This window comes from Meriones unguiculatus, chromosome 11 (assembly GCF_030254825.1).
Source record: "Meriones unguiculatus strain TT.TT164.6M chromosome 11, Bangor_MerUng_6.1, whole genome shotgun sequence".
NCBI classification, from domain to species: Eukaryota; Metazoa; Chordata; class Mammalia; order Rodentia; family Muridae; genus Meriones; species Meriones unguiculatus.
Window position 1 is genome coordinate 9426393 of NC_083359.1, and position 19374 is coordinate 9445766.

Sequence of the window (19374 nt, forward strand, 5' to 3'; positions counted from 1 at the left end):
GACAGCAGCGTGAAGGAAGGAGACACCAGGGCAGGAAGAAGGACGAAAGCAGGTGATATGCAGAGCTGCCAGTGGACCTCAGGAGGGCCAGGCTCACCACCTCGTCGGCCTGGCACATAGCCTTCCTCATGGATAGTCTGCTAGACCATCAAATCACACAGCAGCGAAAGCAGGTCCAGTGTCTCCCCACACAGGCCATTCTCCGCAAGGTCTCCACAAGGTTCTGTAGCATATAGAGCCAGGACTCTCTTTAACTCATCAGAAAAGGAGACTTCCCACAGTGCCTTGGGGGCCTGAGTACCCCAGAGGTCCTTACAATGCTGGACTCAGAGGACACTTACAATCTAAGAGCATCTCCCAAGATCCCACCCTTTCAGCTCCCCTTCTCTCCCTCCCTGCTGCCTGTATCCCCCTAGAGAAGGTGGGAAAGGCCACACACTGCTTTTTCTGAAGCAAAGCTGCCTATTTCAGGCCCTTCTCCTTCTCACAAGGAGGTCGTTACTGCAGCAACCAGGTATGGTTTTCACACTGACCTTCCTCCGGTGGGGTGGGGACCCCTGCTCTCCAAGTTGTAAGGCATTACTAGCTAACCTCATGCACTCTCAGAATTACCCAGAATTAACAAATATCCTCAAGCCTCTCTTTCTGTCATTCCCCCAGCAGCTTTCTTACCAAATTGACTGACAGCACAATCAGTTACTGTCTCAGCCTAACACACTTCCTTCCTTCCTACAAACAGTGGCTCTGCGACCTAGCCCGCCCCGCCTTTCGCCTTCCCAACAGGGCGTTCTACATTTTAATTGTTACATTTGGCTTCATTCCACCCTCCTTGTTTCTCACACAGTAATTTGGCGTTTCCGTCTGTTAATAATGTGAGCTGGTTTTAGGGAATTGCAGAAGTCCTGGTGTCGGGCAGTGGCGACAACGGTGACAAGAGGAATTAATGACTAAATGCTGCGGTCCCGGAGAAGAAATGTTGGTGCGGGAGCAGAAGAAGAGATGAAACAGGAAGAACTACACGGGGTGAAAAGAGACTGAATGTTGGCCAAGGAGAGTCCCCAGTAAAGGTACAGACACCCTACAGCAGCCTCCCAGAACAGCACAGTTTCCAGTCCCTCCTGGCTTCATACCCAAAGGACCCCCTCTTCTGTAACTCCTCCACACAGCATCTCAGGGGTGTCTTCACAGAGACACTCAGAGTTGCTGGTATGACTCTTCAATATATATGTCCCTTCTTCTTCAAGGCCCAATCCCCCTGTTGTTTGGTCTGACGTTAATTACTGGCCCCTAAGATCTTGTCCCTGATCGGAAGAACACATCCTCAAGTAAACCTACCCTTGTTGTGGAAACCTGCCTAAGTCATTATCTCTGATTGGTTAATTAAATACCCTATACCGGGGCAGGGCAGAACAGGGTAGGCGTGGCTAAGAGTCTTGGGCTTTGGAGGACGGAGAATCATGGGACACAGACAGGAAGAGGAGGAAGGAGGACACCATGATGGGTTAGTGTGGATTAAAAAAACCCACATGGGCTGGGAGGAAGGACTCCAATAATGGTGTGAAAAGGCCCAGATGAAGAATACAAGCAAGTACCATGGGATTATGGATGGAAGGTAGTCCAGATGAGGAGGATTAAGGCAGATGGCATTGGATGGGGGCTGGGAGATGGATGGTGAGGATACTGAGACAGTGTAGATGAAATAGCAGCCCGGCCCAAGGTAAATAAGGCAACTAGAAATCTAACAGGTATCTGTGTCCTATTATTTGTGATAACGGGTTAGATAATACCGCCACACTAACTTTAGGGCTAATGATAATAATATATAGCCCAACACTTATTTTTCTTTGATTACTGCAACAACCCCCCAGATTGGTGTTTCCACCACATCCTTATCTTCCCAGGCCAGGATGCTGCCTGACCAAGATGCTGAAGACTATGAACTAGTGTCTGCTGCATATTTAGCTAGAAGGTACAGTTTGCAAGCGTCCTCCAGAGGTCTGTGTGCTGCAAGCTGGGCCCCCAGTTTAATAGCATTGAGGAAGGGAAACTTTAAGAAGCAGGGGCCGCCAGGGCTGAGTCCACCACAGTCGTTCTGCTCAGTGGACACTGCATCAAGCTGCCCTCCAGATTTACATCTCTATGTTAGTGCAGCTCTCAGACCTCACCAGAGAGATTTCTCTGTGGTGGATAACCATTAGCACAGAAGTTAACAACTGATATGAGTGTAGAGGATAAATGGCAAGGGCACAGCCATTCATAAGTGGGATCACCACAAAAGAGGGGCTTGGGAAGACTCTAGGAGCCAGAGACCGGGGAGGGCAGAAACAGTCTCTGGGATGTGACAGGACCGCCACTCTCATAAGTTCATGGCTGCTGTGGTTGCCCAGCACCAGACCTGCACCAGTCAACGTTCACGGGTGTGTGTGTGTGTGTGTGTGTGTGTGTGTGTGTGTGCATGTGTGCATAACCCCGCCCTGTGAGCAGTGGTAGAGACAGTTGATGACCCCGGGGGAAGGAGACTCAGTCAACTACGCTCCAGTGAAGAGCCCCATGCTGGAATATGTAAGGGGTACAAATTGGACTCAATACAATTTGTTTATTTAAAAAAACTAAGGCTAGCTGGGGAGGGGGCAGGCCTTTAATCCTAGAACTAGGGAAGCAGAGGCAGGTGGGCTTATGTGAGTTCAAGACCAGCCTGGTCCACAAAGTTGAGTTCCAGGCCAGCCAAGGCTAAACAGTGAGACCCTCTCTAGGAAAACCCAAAGGAAGGATGGAAGGAGAAAGGAAGGACTGAAGGAAGAAACAAAGGAGGGAAGGAAGGAACAAAGGAAGAAGGAAATAAGTAAGGAGGGAAGGAAAGAAGGAGGATGGAAGGAAGGAAGGAAGGAGGGGAGGAAAGAGTTTTAAGGTAAATTTGAAAGCGTTGGGTCCTGACTAAAGACAGCCAAGGGGCTGGAGGTGCCCTCCAGAAGCAATCACCACAGCACTCCTGGGACTGCTGCTAGTTCAGGCGAGAACAGATGGTTATAAAAAGAACACTCACGCATCAGCTCCCTCCAGGAGGCCGTCCACCATGCTGTCATCTAGCTAGAATGCCCGCCCTCCGTAGAGGCTGAACGCCTGGGGCTGCACAGTTTGTCCTTCTGCCTCCCAAACTGTGAGCTCAGACCCGCTAAACCGCTATTTTATACAGAAAGTACTCGGCGTCCCGTCTTCTGTTATAGCAACAGGAAACAGATTAAGAAACTGGATGTAGGGTTATTTCGAACCTCAGGTGGCCGCCTTTAAACGAAGAGATTAAAAGACAGTGCTCTGGGGGCGCCGCTGAGCTCAGTAGGTAGCACATTAAGCCTGGGAACTGGGAAGGAGCAGGGGAGAGGCTGGCCGGGCACATGTAGCTTGTCCTCCGGTACTTAGAGTTCAGCTTTCTCAACGAGTTCCTTGTTTCCTTTTCTATAACCTAACCCAGGCTTCCACTGCCTCCCAAATGCTCACTGCTGTTACAATCTGTCATCTACCATTCCCAACCCCCCGTTTCTACATCTGGGATCCTGTCCCCAAGAATCTCCTCACCCGAGGGTCTGAGAAGTTTCCTGATTATCTATTTATGTTACATAAATATACAAATGCAGGCTCATGAGAAATTCCAACACTATAGTATACCCACCCGAAGAGAAAGTGGCCTATGTCCCTGTTCGGAGGTAAAGCCATGACAGGCCACTTGGCATCGCACATCTAGTGCTTTTAAAAATGAATTCTCACGTTTCTATAAAAATGTTTCCTAACACAACAGTAGGGATTTTGACAAGATTTGATCGCACCATATAGTCTTGCTTTAAAATGGACAGTCTGGGGCCGGGAAGATGCTCAGTTGTTAAAGTGCCCATCATACAAGCATGAGGACCCAGGCATGGTGGCAAGTGCCTGGATCCCCGGTGCTGGGCGGCGGAGACATGACAGTCTCGGCACTTGTTAGCTGTCTGGGCTAGCCGCATCAATGAGCTCCAGGTACAGACAGGTCCTGTCACAGCTGAGGGAAAAACCTGAGCGCTGTTAACCCGTGGCCTCCGCATGCCTGTGCACAAAAGCCTGCATGCACACACATACACGCACAACTACACAAAATGTATGGTTTTACCTTGTTTGTTTGTTTGAGACGGGTCACTATGTAGCGATGACTGGTCTGGAACTCACTATGTAGACCAGGCTGCCCTTGAACTCACAGAGATCTGCCTGCCCCTGCTCCAGAGTGCCGGGGTTCCAGGCCTGTGCCACCATGGTATTTTCTAAGCTAAATCAAGAAGCCCAAGGTGTTTTCTGAGAGAAATGCGGGGTGTGCAGTGTGCATCGTTTGCATTTTAATGCGCTTTGTGAACTGGTCAGACAAAAGCGCTTCACTGATCTCTGCTCCTGATAGCTGTGCTGCTGAGGCTCCAGGCCACGTGGCCCTGTCCCTGGCATTATCCCCGTCAGTGTTCTGCCGAATGGCCACGCATCGCACTGAATGCGCACTCCCACTGTGACTACGAGACTGAACCTCACGTATTTGTTGGCCTCCCGTATTCCGCTGGGAATCATCCATTTGAAAACTCTGACCATTTCTTCTTGTTTTTGTTTTTTTTTCTTCTGATACGGGGGAGTTCCTCGTTATACAACAGCCTTTGCAGCAAGTGTGTTCCGCACGCTTCTCTCCGCCTGCCTCTGTGGTGCAGCGGTTCCCCCGTCTCCAGATTACATACAAGGTTTCTGTAAGCCCCAAAGGACTGCATATTTGACTCCATAAAGTATACACAATGCTCATTTATGCATACATATAATAACATGCAAACTCTGCCTATGTACACCAGACACATGTATATATGGATACATGTGTGTGTTTGAAAGTGTAGTTTTTATTTCTTCACCTTCAAAAAACACTACCTTGTTTTGACACAGTTACTGTATACATTCCTTTCTCCCTACATATAACAAAAGAATAAGTTACCGTGGTATGCTAAAGAGACAGAAATCCAACACACACACACACACACACAATTATCCCAAGTCGTTATAGGATTTAGGAGGCAGAAGCAGGAGGAGCTCTGAGTTTGAGGTCAGCCTGGTCTACAGAGCGAGTTCCAGGACAGCCAGGGCTACACAGAGAAACCTCGTCTTGAAAAAACAAAAAACAAAAAAAACCAAAACCAAACAAACAAACAAAAAGACATGAAATATGAAAAAGCAGAGCTGGAGAGAGTGCTTCCTGCTGCTGCGGAAGCTGAGCTTTCAACTCCCAGCAGCAACTCCCTCAGGCAACTCATCACCATACCAGGGAATGCAACACCTTTTTCTGGCCTCTTGCAGCCACTGTACTCACACACACACACACACACACACACACCCATACACATGCACATACGCAGATATAAAAATCTTTAAAAATATATCAGAGAGCATGGGGTTACTTATAAACAATATTAGGGAAATGGTTTAGTGTGTTTTAAAATGTCAGCTTGAATCTACCTTCCACGTCATCCAGCAGAGTAAATGCTAGGAGGAAATGAAAACCTTAGACGGGAAGGCTCAGAAAAAACAAAACAGTTTCAACTGTGGAAAAGAACACAGAATGACGGCCTCTGTGCTTTCCCAATGGCTCATTTTATTTTACTTATTTCCTACTTACGTTAGGGATTTTAGGGATTAAAATTATAGGAATTAAACCCAGGGTCTTGCATATGGCTAAGCAATCATCTACCAAATTCAACTTTGAAGATTTGTGTTGTTATAATTATGCATATTATGGGGGTAGGGGGTCATTTCTGGTGCCTGTGGGGGTGAGTTGTGGTGCCCACAGAGGCCAGAAGGTGAAGAAGGTGACAGATACCCGAGAACTGTTCCAGGCTGCTGTGAGCTCCCTGGAGTGTATGCAGGCAGCGTTTAACCTTCTTGGCATCTTCCCAGATCCACGAAAAACCTTTAGAAGGTTAACTGTGAGCTGGGAAAAGTAACTGGCAAAACCATGACAGACATCGAGCTGTGATCGAATGCCTGATAGAAACAGCCTCAGGAAGTGAGGGTCTCTCTCTTTCAAAGCTTCCGTCCATGATTGGGTTAGAGGGCTGCGGGAGGGGCTGCCCCTCTCTCGAAGGAACCAGAGCAAGGGTAACAGGAAGGGGACTGACAGAGGCACACCTCAGGACTATAGTCCTCTAACCAGCCCCACCTCCCACCTTCCCACCAAAGCCAAAGTCTCCTCAATTCTGAAACTGTGGCTGGATTAAAGCATTGGTTAAGTCTGAATCGCCCTCTAGACCTCTGTAGAAAAGCCCTCACAGAACACCCTGAGTGTGCTTTCTGAATCTCTTCAGCATTCTCCGTCAAATCAAGTTGACACCCAAGGTTAACCTTACCTATATTCCACTAGGACCCCATGAAAATCAGCAGCAAACAGGTGCAAGACTGTAAGACACAGTCAAACAAGCTGCAAGGATGTTCTGTCTCAGTCCTTGTCATCTCCATGGGGCAAACAGATAAAATTAACACCGAACACTCCCACACAGTGGTTGGAAAGTAACCCCGAAGCACATGCCAGGCACCGCTGAAAAGCCTGCACCAGGCCTGGAGCAGCTCAGGGCTACAGCATACACATCACACTAGGCTCTCTGTTCAGGCCTGTGACATACAGGACGTATGAACACCCTTTGACCCAGTGATCCCACACTGGCAAATTTACAGATACAGCCCATAAACTCTGGAAACATTCTTTGACCAAAGAAAGTTAATGAAGTATTAGTTATAATGCAAGAAACGGAAGGAAGGAAGAAAAGAAGGAAGGGAGGAATAATGGAAGGGTAGGAGGAAAAAAGAGTGGGAAGGAGAACAAGAGAGAAGGAGAGGGAGAAGAGAGAAGAAATAAAACAACCTAATCTTTAGTTTTAACTTTTTTTTAATTTTTTTTCAATGAATTAATTGAGCAATTGGTTGATTACTGAGACAGTGTCTTACTGACCTGGCTGGTCTAGAACTCACTGTGATCTATCTGCCTCTGCGCTCTGAATGCTAGGATCAAAGTCACCATACCTGGCTTTTTGGTTTTTTTGTTTGTTTGTTTTAATTTAACGTCGTCTACAGAGTGAGTTCCAGGACAGCCAAGGCTACACAAAGAAACTAGGTCTTAAAAAAACAAAAATAATTTCAAAGGGTGGGAGGCAGGCAGTAAGCAATACCTAAATGGCTCTCTGCTGCCGTACCAGAGCCCAGCTGGACCAGGAAGTCAAGGCAAGACTTCCCATTCCACCTGCACTGTCTGTCTGGCTGTCTGACCTTGCCTTGCTCCCACCTTCACTTGTGAAGTAGAGGCCACAAAGCCTCAGGGGCAAGGAATGGATGGAATAGTGCTCACAAAACACATGACAGCTTTGCTTGTCCCACGGTGAGAACTCCAAAATATTGCTTTCATCATTTAACATTTGAAAAATAAAACTGAAATGAGCTTTTTTTTTTTTTTTTAAGATAGCTTACATGCAGGAGTTCATTTCCAATTCCCGAGTTTTAAATGAAAGCTGAGTGTGGCTCATCTGGCACTCTCCTCTGCCTTTGGGGGTTTCTGTCTAGATGGCACTTGACAGTAACTCCCTTGGTGAAAAGAAGATTTGAGAAAACTGGAACCCAGCTACCCTAAAAAAGACCCCCATATGACACAGAGAGAAAAAAGAATGGAACTGAACTGGGACAAAAGGAGCCACCTGGAGGAGGAGTCATCCAGGAGCTGCAGAAACACGCCCTCACCTTTGCATTCTGGAAGGGAGGCTGCATTTTGCAACTTACAATACGAACTCCATGCATTGCTGAGCTAAACGATTCCAAAAACAAAACAAAACAAAAAAAAAGTTAGAGTGGACCGGAAAAGAAAATCAAAGCCCCAGCTGCATTCCCAGAAGACAGAGTAGAAACTAAGAATAAAAATCCAGACTCCTTTGGAAAATATGTCAAAGTATTGAGACACAGAAGAAAGCAAGGAATTCGGGGCTTCCTAGAAAAGCCAAGGCCACTGTCCTTTCATTACTTTGAAATTCTGCACCCTGGAGCAGAATCTACCCCTCGGCTAGATAAGCAATGCTGATGTCCTCCAAGGAAGAAAAGGACTCTAGAACCTTCAGTAGGCCAAGAACCCCTCTAGCTGGAGGTTTTTCTCCACAGGACTTTAGCCTTCTCCCCTTACCCAAAAGAACCAGGCAGCTCTAGTCACCTTGCTTATGAGGCGTGTGCTGGGCATCCCTAGCCACTAGCACCCAGGAAGAAGGTTTCTCGGCAGAAGTTTACTCAGTAACTTCAGCATGAATCATCCTGACTTTGCACGACGGAAAAAAAAAAAAAAAAAGGGACCCACAAGAAGCCTGTTTCCCTTCCAAGATAGCACATGAGTATCAAACGAGTGTTTGGCCCCAAAGCAGGCGTGCAGCGTTGGCCTTCTGGAGTCCGAGCACGGCAGAAGAGTGGATGGCTGCCGCTGCTGCAGGACCTCTACCCTAGACGAAGCCATCTCCCTAGATCTTCCACCGCAGCCTTAAATAACAACCAGCTCCGTACTTACTGCGAAGCCCTGGGCTCCTCGCGCCTCCGGGGAGCTGCTGGCCTCAGCCGGTACACCCCGCTGCACTATTCTGAGCCAGCGGCTGCCTGAGAGGAAAACCACATTCAGGCAGCACTTGGGCAAGGCCTGCTCAGGAAGCAGGCGGGCCCTGCTCCCCAAGCCTCTCGCTCTCCCCCGTCTCGCTCTCCCTTCCCCCCCCACTTACAAGTTCACATACACACATGATGCAAAAATCAAATTTCTCTCTGACTGCGTCCCAAGCACTTTATTTACACTTCTCCAAAATGTGTAAAGATGTTTGGCTGGCTAGGAATAAAAGGGAACTTCTTCAAACCACAGCGGCATGCACAAAATACCCTGAGACATCTAACCAAAAGACAAAGCGGGTCTGCCCTCGAGCCTCAGGGTCCCCATGAGAGCTGCTGGCTGGAGAGTTCTAGGCTGACAGGAAGTCAGGAACCAGGAAGCTCTCGAAAGATCTCAGAGGCCCGGGAACCACCCGGCCTTCAGGAATCTGTTCTGATTGCTTTTTTCATCCAAAATAAATAGGTTCACACTTAATTTTTTAATTCAGAAAGCTCCCACATGATATGCCCATCCTCCTAAAACCTGGCTTGCGTGCCCCCTGCCACTACTCCACAAGCCCCCGTGGCCGCTAGCTGCAGCGATGGGGGCAGCGGCACTGTGCGGGAAGCATGTGCAGGAAACTCGGTGCTGGTGAGCACCAAGAAAACAGCCTGGGAAAAAGAGGCAGAATCCACCATAAACGAAATGTCAAGGCCAGCAACAGGACGGGACCAACATGCATGCACACACAATCTCTGGCGCAGTCGCCCACTGGTGCAATTACAGGCTATGACACAGTCACAGGCCAACCCTGTAATCGTCCCAGGGTGAGGCCCGTGTGCTCCTCAGCTGGTGACAGACGCTTTGGGATGCTCTGAAACCCTTTAGGGCACGGAGCCTGACTGGAGTCACTTGGAGGTGGGTCCTCGGCGGTCACACTGGATTCTGGTTCCAGCTGGAGCTTTCTCTAACACCTGCTCTTGACCAGACGGAGAGGCAGCTATGAGCTCCTAGTGCACCCACCTCTGGAGAGCTAAACCAGGCCCTTCCTCCTTTATGCCGCCTCTATCAGGCATTTTATCACAGCCGTGACAAAAATAACGATTATGTACACAGAGCTGTGTGAACGATCATGATCAGGGTAACCTTGACTATAGACAACAATGAATGAAACAGGTTAAAATCTATCTGGTCGCATCACAGTGTGTCCAGATAGTTCACCCTTGTGCGATGGTCAGAAACAGCACCTTGCCCTCCGCCTGCACTAGATGTGTTAGTCCGGCTCGGAGCTTCAGAAGTCCATAGATGCTTCCCGTCATTGTCTCTGTGCTGTGGTATGGCACAGCCAAGCAGCGCTCCTCACGGCAGCTAGGAAAACCAGAGGACAGAAGGGCTGGGGTCAAGATGTATCCTCCAAGAGCAGGATCCCAGAGCCAGTAAGGCGGCCAGGAGGTAAGGGCGCTGGCCACCCACGCTTGACAGGCACCTGAGCTGGACCCCCAGAGCACAGGGGAGAAGGAAGGAACCAAATCCGAAGCATCGCCTTCTGATTCCCAGCCCCCCACAGAGTTAGCATGCACACTCACACATACATATGCACACTTACACACACATTCAAATACACACTCACACACAAATACGTATAATAACAAGTGCTGTTAATGACTTCCAACCCACTTTGGAAATGTCCGCTTTGGAAATGTCCCTTAGCTGTGAATAATGAGCTTTTAAAAATACATATTTATTTTACTTTTGCATAAGCATGGGTGTTTTGCCTGCAAGCGTGTCTGTGCACCTTGTGCTAGTGACCACAGAGACCAGAAGAGGGCGAGAGATCCTCCAGACCTGGAGTTACAGGCAGTGGTGAGCTGCCACATAAGACACACAAATGGAACTGTTCCATTTCCAGCAGAGCGTAACCTATCTGTGTGGACAGTCTGACGGACACTGCTCAGGAATCAGAAACAAAGAAAGGGGAAGATCTTTTTAAGCTCTGAATTACTTGGCAAGTGAAGTCTCTCTTAATTTAAAAGGTAATATTGGAAATAAGTTGTGATACAGACCAATGACTATATATTTTTGGAAAATACAGATCATAAATGATAAGAACCCACACTTATACTTACTGAAAATGGTTTTCAAGCTCTGTGTTGCTGGATGGTGGTGTGTAGGCCTGTAATCCCAGCCCTCAGGAGGCATTTTCCCCAGTTCAAGGCCAACCTGGCCTACAGAGTGAGTTCCAGGACAGCCAGGGCTACACAGAGAAACCTTGTCTCAAAACAAACAAAAAACAAAAACCAAAAAAAAAAAATAAAAACCCAAAGAACAAAACAACAACAAAAAAAGATTCTCACTGACTAATAAGGTGACACAAGTTGTAAGTTTCTTTAGGCTTTAAAAATTTTTCTACACTCCAGTAAATATTTGACAACTTGGGGGTCACTATAAAATAATATGTATTTACATATTTTTATCTATAGGACATAACTGCTCTCTCCCCTCCCACCCCTTTGTTTTTTTGAGACAGGGTTTCTCTGTGTAGCCCTGGCTGTCCTGGAACTCACTATGTAGACCAGGCTGGCCTCGAACTCTCAGAGGTAGAAATCCTCTCGCTTCTGCCTCCTGAATGCTGGGATTAATGGTGTGTGCCACCACATCTGACAACTACTTTCTTTAGAACAAGAAAATACACAAATGATAGATACTGCTTCTTTTTGCCAAAAACGTCTTCAAGAAGACAGTATTCATGGTCATTTGCACTTAAAAATAATATGGTGTAAACAGTGAATGTTAATATTTTACCTGTCTCTCTTTATAAACAACTGGACTTTTAACCCACTACATTAGCCTCTTGCTAAGATGTAAGTGCTCAGGGGGAGCAGCAACATTACCTAACAGTGAAAGCTGTATTTTTGGCAAGATGCTGCTTAACGGACCCCGCAGCAGCAGATGCCATTTGTACAACACCACAGCTCACACTGCAGAAAGCAAGCCCCACCAGACGGAGGAGGGCTTTCTTAATTGTAGCCGTCGTCCATTTCCTCTGCAAGCGCCGGCATCGCTTTCAGAGTGAGGAAACTGACTATCGTGCCACTCAGAGGCATCCGTGAATCTGGAGGCTGGGGAGTGTCCAGGAGGCCAAGCCCAGACCAGCGCCCTGCAGCTGAAGGAACTGCGGCGGCCCAGCCTGCCAAGTTCACGGTTCAGATCGCCAAAGGACAAGAATTCCCTCCATCCTCACCCAAACCAAACCTTTAAAAACGCTCTGTTTTGCTACTGGAGCATAAATTGATCAACCCTAAAAATAACTAGCACAAAGTCAAGAAAGGAAAGTGATTCTGAATGAGTAGCAAACAGATGTTGGACTAATTTTACAAGGACTGCCAGAAAAAAAGTGTCCTGGTGATTCTTGTGTGACAGCAGAGGGGAAGGAGAAGAATGGAAGCTCTGGGATGGCAGGACATACACCCGGAGTTGGGGAGGGGCCTTAAACTCTTCATGAGTTCCCAGGTTTCATCTAGCCAGAAACAGACCCAGCGTTTATTAACAGATAGTGGGTTAGACAGTGTCTCTCAGCCTTCCTAAACGCTGTGACCCTTTAATACAGTTCCTCATGTTGTGGTGAACCCCAACCATAAAATTATTCTCATTGCTACTTCATAACTGTAATTTTGCCACTGTTATGAATATGCTACTATAAAGTAAATGTCCAATAGGCAGGATATCTGATATGTAACCCCCGTGGAAGGGGCCACGACCCACAGGTTGAGGGCCACAGGTCACAATGATTACACAAAACAAAATACGAAAATTGACAAAGTACGGAATGGCATTCACTGGACAACTTTCCGTTACCATGACAAAACACCTGAGATAATCAACTTAAAGGAGAGAAAGGTTTACCCTTGGAGGCTTCAACCCGTAGTCAGTGGGGCCACGGCTCCCCAGCCTGTGACAAGGAATTGGGGCATGGTGGAGCTGCCCTCCCATGGCCAGGATGCAAAATGGAGGAAGAGTAGGAGTCAGAGGCTTCCTTATCCTCTCTAAGGCATGCCCTACCTCTGGGTTCCCCCTTTCCTAACAGTGTCACACAAGAGTCTCAGGGTCCCTTGTCACACCAGAGACTTTAGGTGACATTTAAAGATCCAATTATATGATGCTGCCCTCTGGGAGATCTATAATGTCTGTCTATACTTGTTCCTGCTAAGAGGAACCTGCCTTCTCTGTGAACCAGAACATCTCCTCAGATCACTTTAATTTCATTCTAAAGCACCACATTTCATGGTAGGAAATTATACAGAGAGAACTAATTACAGTGGGCAGGGGACGGCTAGTGAAGCCGACGTTTGAGGGCTAGGAGACAAGGTTCACCGCGTAGGCGCAGCTCTCTCCCTAAATACATGACTGGGAGCAAGGAACGAGTCTGCCGACGAGTCAGACAAGTCGTCATGTGTCGGGAGGGTTGCAGTTTTCAAAAGCACCCAAGTCCCTGTAACGCCAGCCGAGTGCACTCCCTGAGGTCACGTAGCACAACCTCCAAAGGTCACGTGGGGTGTGAGATGAGTTTGCCTCCAAGGACAAACAGACCCTCCTCTGTCCTCACACCCCGCAGGGGCCACCCTCTGCTCCTGGCATCGCACACCTGCCATCTACACTGAGCCTCGGTCCCTGGCTTCGGAGACAGGAGGTCAGCTACTTCTTTGGATTCTAAAACAGACGTCAAACTAATCTGGGGAAGAGTGTAAACTACAAGGGCCCATCCTCAGCCTGACTCGGGACGCGATCATCCATCACACTTCCTGACCTTAAGATCCAGGATATGTGATGCCACCCCGCCCCGCCCAAGCCCCATTAGCACACTCATCCTGAACGGAGCCTGGCTCGTTTTTTGGCTCACATGGAGTTGAAGCCTCTGGCTTCTCCCTCTTTCCTGGTTCTTTCACTCTGCTGTTGGTCTCACACACCTCCTTCCCTGATGACTCCAACTCAAAGAGCTTATCCTTCTACCAACGTGGCCTGTTTGGTTATCCACCAACCAGGGATCGTGTAATGGAGGTTTTAGTTTCTTTGTAAACTCAGCTTTGTTATGTAAATAGGCCTTTGTTTTAATCCCAAGCGTGGGGTTTTAGTTGGGCTTTAGTTGTCCACAGCTGATAATTGTCTCGTGTGGGGCGTGGCTTTTGACAGCTGGTAACAGCCCGCCTCAAGCATCATGGGAAGGGGCCTGGTCTAGGGCTTTTTGAGGATATAAATACGGGAACCCGGAAAGAGCAAGCCTTGTAGTGTGGTGTTGGCATATGGCTAGCGGCAGTTTGGAGAGACCAGAGACAGTGTGGTGGTTTGGAGCAGACAGACCGAAAGAAACGTTTCGGGGCGCAGGGGCGCAGGGGCTTGGAGGAGACTCCTAGCCGCGTTTGCTCTTGATGGAGACTGGTACATCCTTCAAAGACCCACTGGCCCTAGAGAAGTAAAGGGTCTTCGATCCCTCTCCCCGCTAAAGAGGTCTCTCCTACCTAGGGTTGGGAGGGTGGAAGGGAGGCAGAGGCCTAAACACCCCAAATAAAAACAGAATTTAAAAATGAGTATGACGAGATCGCCAATGTTTTTTTATTTGTTTAATTTATTTTTATTCGGGTCTCCAGGTAGGAATGAAAGGTCAACCTTCCTCGGGGTTCTCTTATCTCAGGGGAAAACCTGTCTGCTTGTTGTCGTAGATCAGTCACTATTTTCAAAGCCACCTTATCGCTAGTCAAGGGAACAGTCTCACCTCAATGTCTCTGGCTCTGGACGCCTCACGTCTTAGCTGATTCGGAACTACCTGTGTGTGCTTGCTGGTTGGTCAGGAGGTTTTCTTTCACTTACCACCCCCCCCCCAGGCTCAGTCTCTTGAGTGCTGGGATTATGGGTGTGTTTGTGGTGGTGGGTGGGAGGGTTGGAGGAAAGACAGAGAATGACAGTCTGTGGCGGGTGTGCTTGAACCTTTGCTTCCACGCCTGTGGATGTGGAAGAAAGGGACTTCAGAAAAGAGCAGAGATGAACAAGGATTCGGCACTGATTAACAAAGCAGAGGGAGATTTTAAAAACAGTCCTGGAGATTAACAGAAGTACAAGCTGCTTCAAGTGGATTAACAAGAGATTACCTCCCCAAAAATCTAATCAAGGAAGGAAAAAAAAATACCCAAACTAGAAACAAGGAGGAGGGCATAATTATATACATAGATTTTAAACCAAGCCAAACTGATCATTTTCTATGAAAACATAGATTACCAAAATTAACTCAAGAAGAAACAAACAGTCCAGCAGGGAAAAAAAAAAGGCAAAGGATATAAAAGCAAAAAGTTCAAATGGCTACCAAGCATACAGACTCATGCTTAACCAATAGCCAATAAGCTTCAGCTAAAGCAATAACACACTTTAAAAACTGTTGTATGGGCTAATCTTTAAAAAAGAAATCGAAGTGTTATTAAGCCAAGCACACCAATAAGCCTAGCACTCAGAAGGCTGAGGCATGACTTTGAGATATCATGGGCTACATGAAGAGGCCCAGACCAAATTGTACTACAAAGTAATATCCCGTCTCAAAGAGAGACAGACAGACAGAGAAAGACAGAGACAGACAGAGGCATCAGGCACTCTGATGAGCTGGTTTGTGTGGCCCTTGGGAGTCAGCGGAGTGGGCGTGTTGAAGATGTTTCATATTTCACTGTTTCTATATTTGATTTTAAAAGACCTATATTGTTTTTATTTATTTTAAAGATTTATCATGTTAGTTTACAGACACACACATACACACAGAGATGTGTTTTTGTGTCTGTGTATGTGTATGCCTGGGCTGCTGGATTCCCTGTGACTGAGTTGAGGGTGGTTGTGAGGCAGCCATGTAGGTGCTGGGGATTGAGCTGGGCCCTCTGGAAGAGCACCAGTGCTCTTAACCACTGGGTCATATCGGCAGCCTGCGTTTTTTGAATTTCACAAAATGATGTTTTTGTGTGTCGAAACTGAAAAAAGATGGAACAAAATAGAACTTTTAAACTCTCATGGAAAGGATCGATGCCACAGTTGTTACTATGTGTTCACACTGGAGAACAAGATCGTAAATGAGGGCACAGACTGAAAGTACTTTGTGGGTCTGAAACACAGTAGATATGAAAAACAGGAGAGATAGAAAAAGCAATAAAGTGCGGAGTGAAAGCCACACACACATGTTAGCCTGGGGACAAAACTCCTGCCCTGCTTCACAGCGCCCCGCACACTGCCCAGTCTGTGTCCTGCTTCAGAGCCCCGCACACTGCACACCTGCCCAGTGTTTGTTGAATAAACGAAAAAAGTGAGACCAAAATCAGTGATCTTCATGCTAGGGAGTACTGTATGATCAGTAATAGAAAAAACTTTCAAACAATATCTTAGGGAAAAAAGTCTCAGTTCACAAAAGAGCACAGAGCGCTTCTCCGATGGACCCGAGTTCTGTTGGTTCACAACTGCCTCTCGTACCAGCTTCCAGGAGATCCAATGCCTCCATTTTCCACGGGCACCTAATTTACCCCCACACAGACACACACACACATACACACACACACACACACACACACACACACAGAAACACACACAGAGAGACACAGACACACACACACACAGAAACGCACATAGAGAGACACAGACACACACACACACACAGACACACACACACACAGAGAAGCACACACAGAGAGACACACAGACACATATATAATTAAAAAGCAAAACCCAGCCCTTCACAGGCCTTGCTGGCGAGGGATCCTGAGCAATGACTGACTAAGCTGTCAACCACTAGATAGCAGCTGAAACCATAAGGAGCCCCAAGGCATATCTCTTATCATCTACCCAAACTGGCATAGGCAGCTTGTGGGTCTACGAGTACCATAAACTTAAAAAGCACAAACTCAGAGGCAATAATCACAGGTGCTGGACCCCAACGACCAAGCTTCCATGAAGAGTAAAATCCCAGAAATCCCAAATCTCCACTTCCTGTCTGTGGTTCAAAATGTGAGCTCTCAGCTGCTGCTCAGCCAATGTGCCCGCAGCCTGCTTCCCGGCCAAGATGGCTTCTTGCTCCTCTGGAACCATGGCCCAAATAAAGCCTTCCTTCTGTAAGTTGCTTTGGTCGTGGTGTTTTATCACAGCAGTAGAAAAGTAACTAATACTCAGATTCACAGTGAGAGTCTGTCTTAATAAATACTATGAATAAATAAATAATAAATACTACGATGTGAATTTCTGTTCCAAAGAAACAAATTTGTTCACATGTACTTCATATATTTAGGTTGTAAAGTTATATTCACTGGGATCCTGTTATACTCTTTAAAATTTTTTATTATTCTTAAAAACTTCATATGATTACATGTAACCTTCATTTCTCCTCATATCCCTGTCCAAGCATTCCGTCTCTTAATTTTGTCTCTCTTTGAAAGGACCGCCATGTGGCTACGTTCTTTTTGTGTCTATTTGGTGTTCTTTATTTGAATGGTGTTTTGCGTGTGTGTGTGTGTGTGTGTGTGTGTGTGTGTATTCATGCATGTGTGTATGCATGTATGTATGATATATATGCATGTGTGTGTGTGTGTATGCATTACATATGGGATCCAGAAGACCAGTGTCAGAACTGGAGTTACGGACATTTGTGAGCAGCCCATGGGGTTACTGGGAATTGAACCCAAGTCCTCTGAAAGCGCACGCAGCAGGTGATCTTAACCACTGGGCCATCTACACTGTTAACATAACTATTAGGTTTGAAGTTTAAAGAATATTACAAATACTGGTCATTTGTCTACAGCCCAGTTAAAATGATATGGTCATAATATTTGTTCACTGGCATTTACATATTAGTCTGTGCTCCTGTTTGTTAAAATTGTTTTCAGCTCTTGATTTTGTAGTACTACACCAGTTCAGAAAGACCACAGTGTGGTCTGATGATGAATACAAGTCACACTGAGAGTAATTAGAATACAGGTCTTTGCATGTATAAGATCTCTATTGACCAGAACTCAAATGTGTGCCAGAAAGGTCATGATGGCTAACCTTGGTTGTGACTGCGTCCAGAATCAACTAAGCTGCAAACCACTGGACACTCCTGTGAGACATTTTCTCGATCAGATTATCTGAAGCAGGAAGCTACACCCTAAATGTGGTTGGTACCTTCTGACGGGAGCCCAGATAACAGGACATGGAAGAGAGAAACTGCTCTTGCCTGCTTGCCCTCGCTCTCACTGGCAAGCTCATGGCTCCCCGTGCTGCATCATTCCTAAGCTGCTGTTAGAACCAGCTTCTTCGGGATTCCAAAGCAGACTGAAGACCAGCACTTCTCCAGGAATCCTCCAACCTTCAGTGGGAGATTGGTACTACTGAGACACCCAGCATCATGGATGAGCAACTACAAGATCATCAGCCTCTCCATGAGAGACAATTGTTGGGTTGCCCGGACGATGCCTATAAACTAGAATATAAATCCCACGAACACACACATACACTCTGTGTGTGTGTGTGTGTGTGTGTATCTCTATCTCTGTCTTTCTCTGTCTCTGTCTCTGTCCTCTGTCTGTCTGTCTCTGTCTCTCTCTCTCATTCTATCAACTCTGTTCCCAACTAACACGTTTCTATGCATCTCCAAGTGATACACCAGAGTACTGGAAGCCACTAAGTGAGGAGACACCCATAAGAGAACACACATGTAAAAAGTCTTTTCCTTTTGTTTCCCCTGAAACCTCTTGGAGGTTTCTTGGAGAAAAGGGAACACACCCGAGGCCTTCCTCTATCATCCCTACGGCACAGCTGGCCATGTCCAACCTTCCAAACATGTCACTGTCCGGCCATCTTGTTCCTGATGTTAAAACGAGCATGCAGCCGTGTCTGTCCTACACTGAGTATGCACAGGCATGCTGTCACCCCTAACGTGCTTTCCTGTATGAACATGTGTAGGGGCCTCCAGGAAAATCTCCACGCTTCCTTTGCTTGAGAGCATTGCTCTGACGGTAACTCCTGGGGGCTCCCTTCCTGCTGCAGGCAATACATTTGTTCCCTCTCTCTTATTTCTTGGCCACGTTTGCTCCTGGATTTGTAGTATGATTCTAAATACTGAAAAGTTGAGGCATCCAGGTAATAGGGCAGCCTAAAAACTGGCTTCTTGTGACCTGCTGAAGAAGAGTCAGAAGGAGAAAAAAAAGCAAACTCTATTCCAAAGAAAGAAAGAGGGGAAGAGCCTTGGAAATTGGACAAGTTTCTAGAGCCAAGCACAGCACAGCTCCAGCCACACAGCTCCCTGTGGGGAGGGCAAGCAGAAGCCTCAAGAGAGTCAGGAGGCCCTGGTCAGAAAAGACCAGGCAATTCTGTCCTCGGGACAAGCCCATGGCCCTCACAAGCCTCAAACCCAACTGCAGATTTTGGAGAGACAGTGATTCCTGCCATATCAACAGATCCTTCTGGAAGAAGCAGGACCTGGCCACAGGTTGGATTTTGTACAGCAAAGACGTATTGGTGCAATTCACCAGGACTAAGAGGACAGATTTGTCAATCTCTGCAATGGTTACCTATCACTGCATAAGAAATGGCTCACAACGCTTGACCGCTTAAAACAAAATATACATTATCTCACAGCTGGGGGTCAGAATCCCAGCAGAGGCCTTGCTGACTGGGTCAAGTTCAGCGTTTTCCTGGGCTTCATCTGGACCTGGAAGATTAATCCAAGCTCACGTGCCCAATAGGCA

At 47.1% G+C, this 19374-nt stretch overlaps 1 protein-coding gene across 7 annotated transcripts in view; it reads right to left on the bottom strand.

Moving 5' to 3' along the window:
* Specc1 (sperm antigen with calponin homology and coiled-coil domains 1) overlaps positions 1-19374 on the bottom strand; it is a 250854-nt gene that overhangs the window by 199355 nt on the left and 32125 nt on the right. For 3 of the 7 annotated variants that reach the window (XM_060363566.1, XM_060363567.1, XM_060363571.1), the window contains exon 2: positions 9886-10006. The exons of 3 other annotated variants lie outside the window; for them this stretch is intronic. The gene's annotated coding sequence lies outside the window, so the exon portion shown is untranslated. Of the gene's footprint in view, positions 1-8572; positions 8705-9885; positions 10007-19374 lie in introns of those variants that run through there. One more of the 7 variants, XM_060363569.1, reaches the window with a different exon arrangement.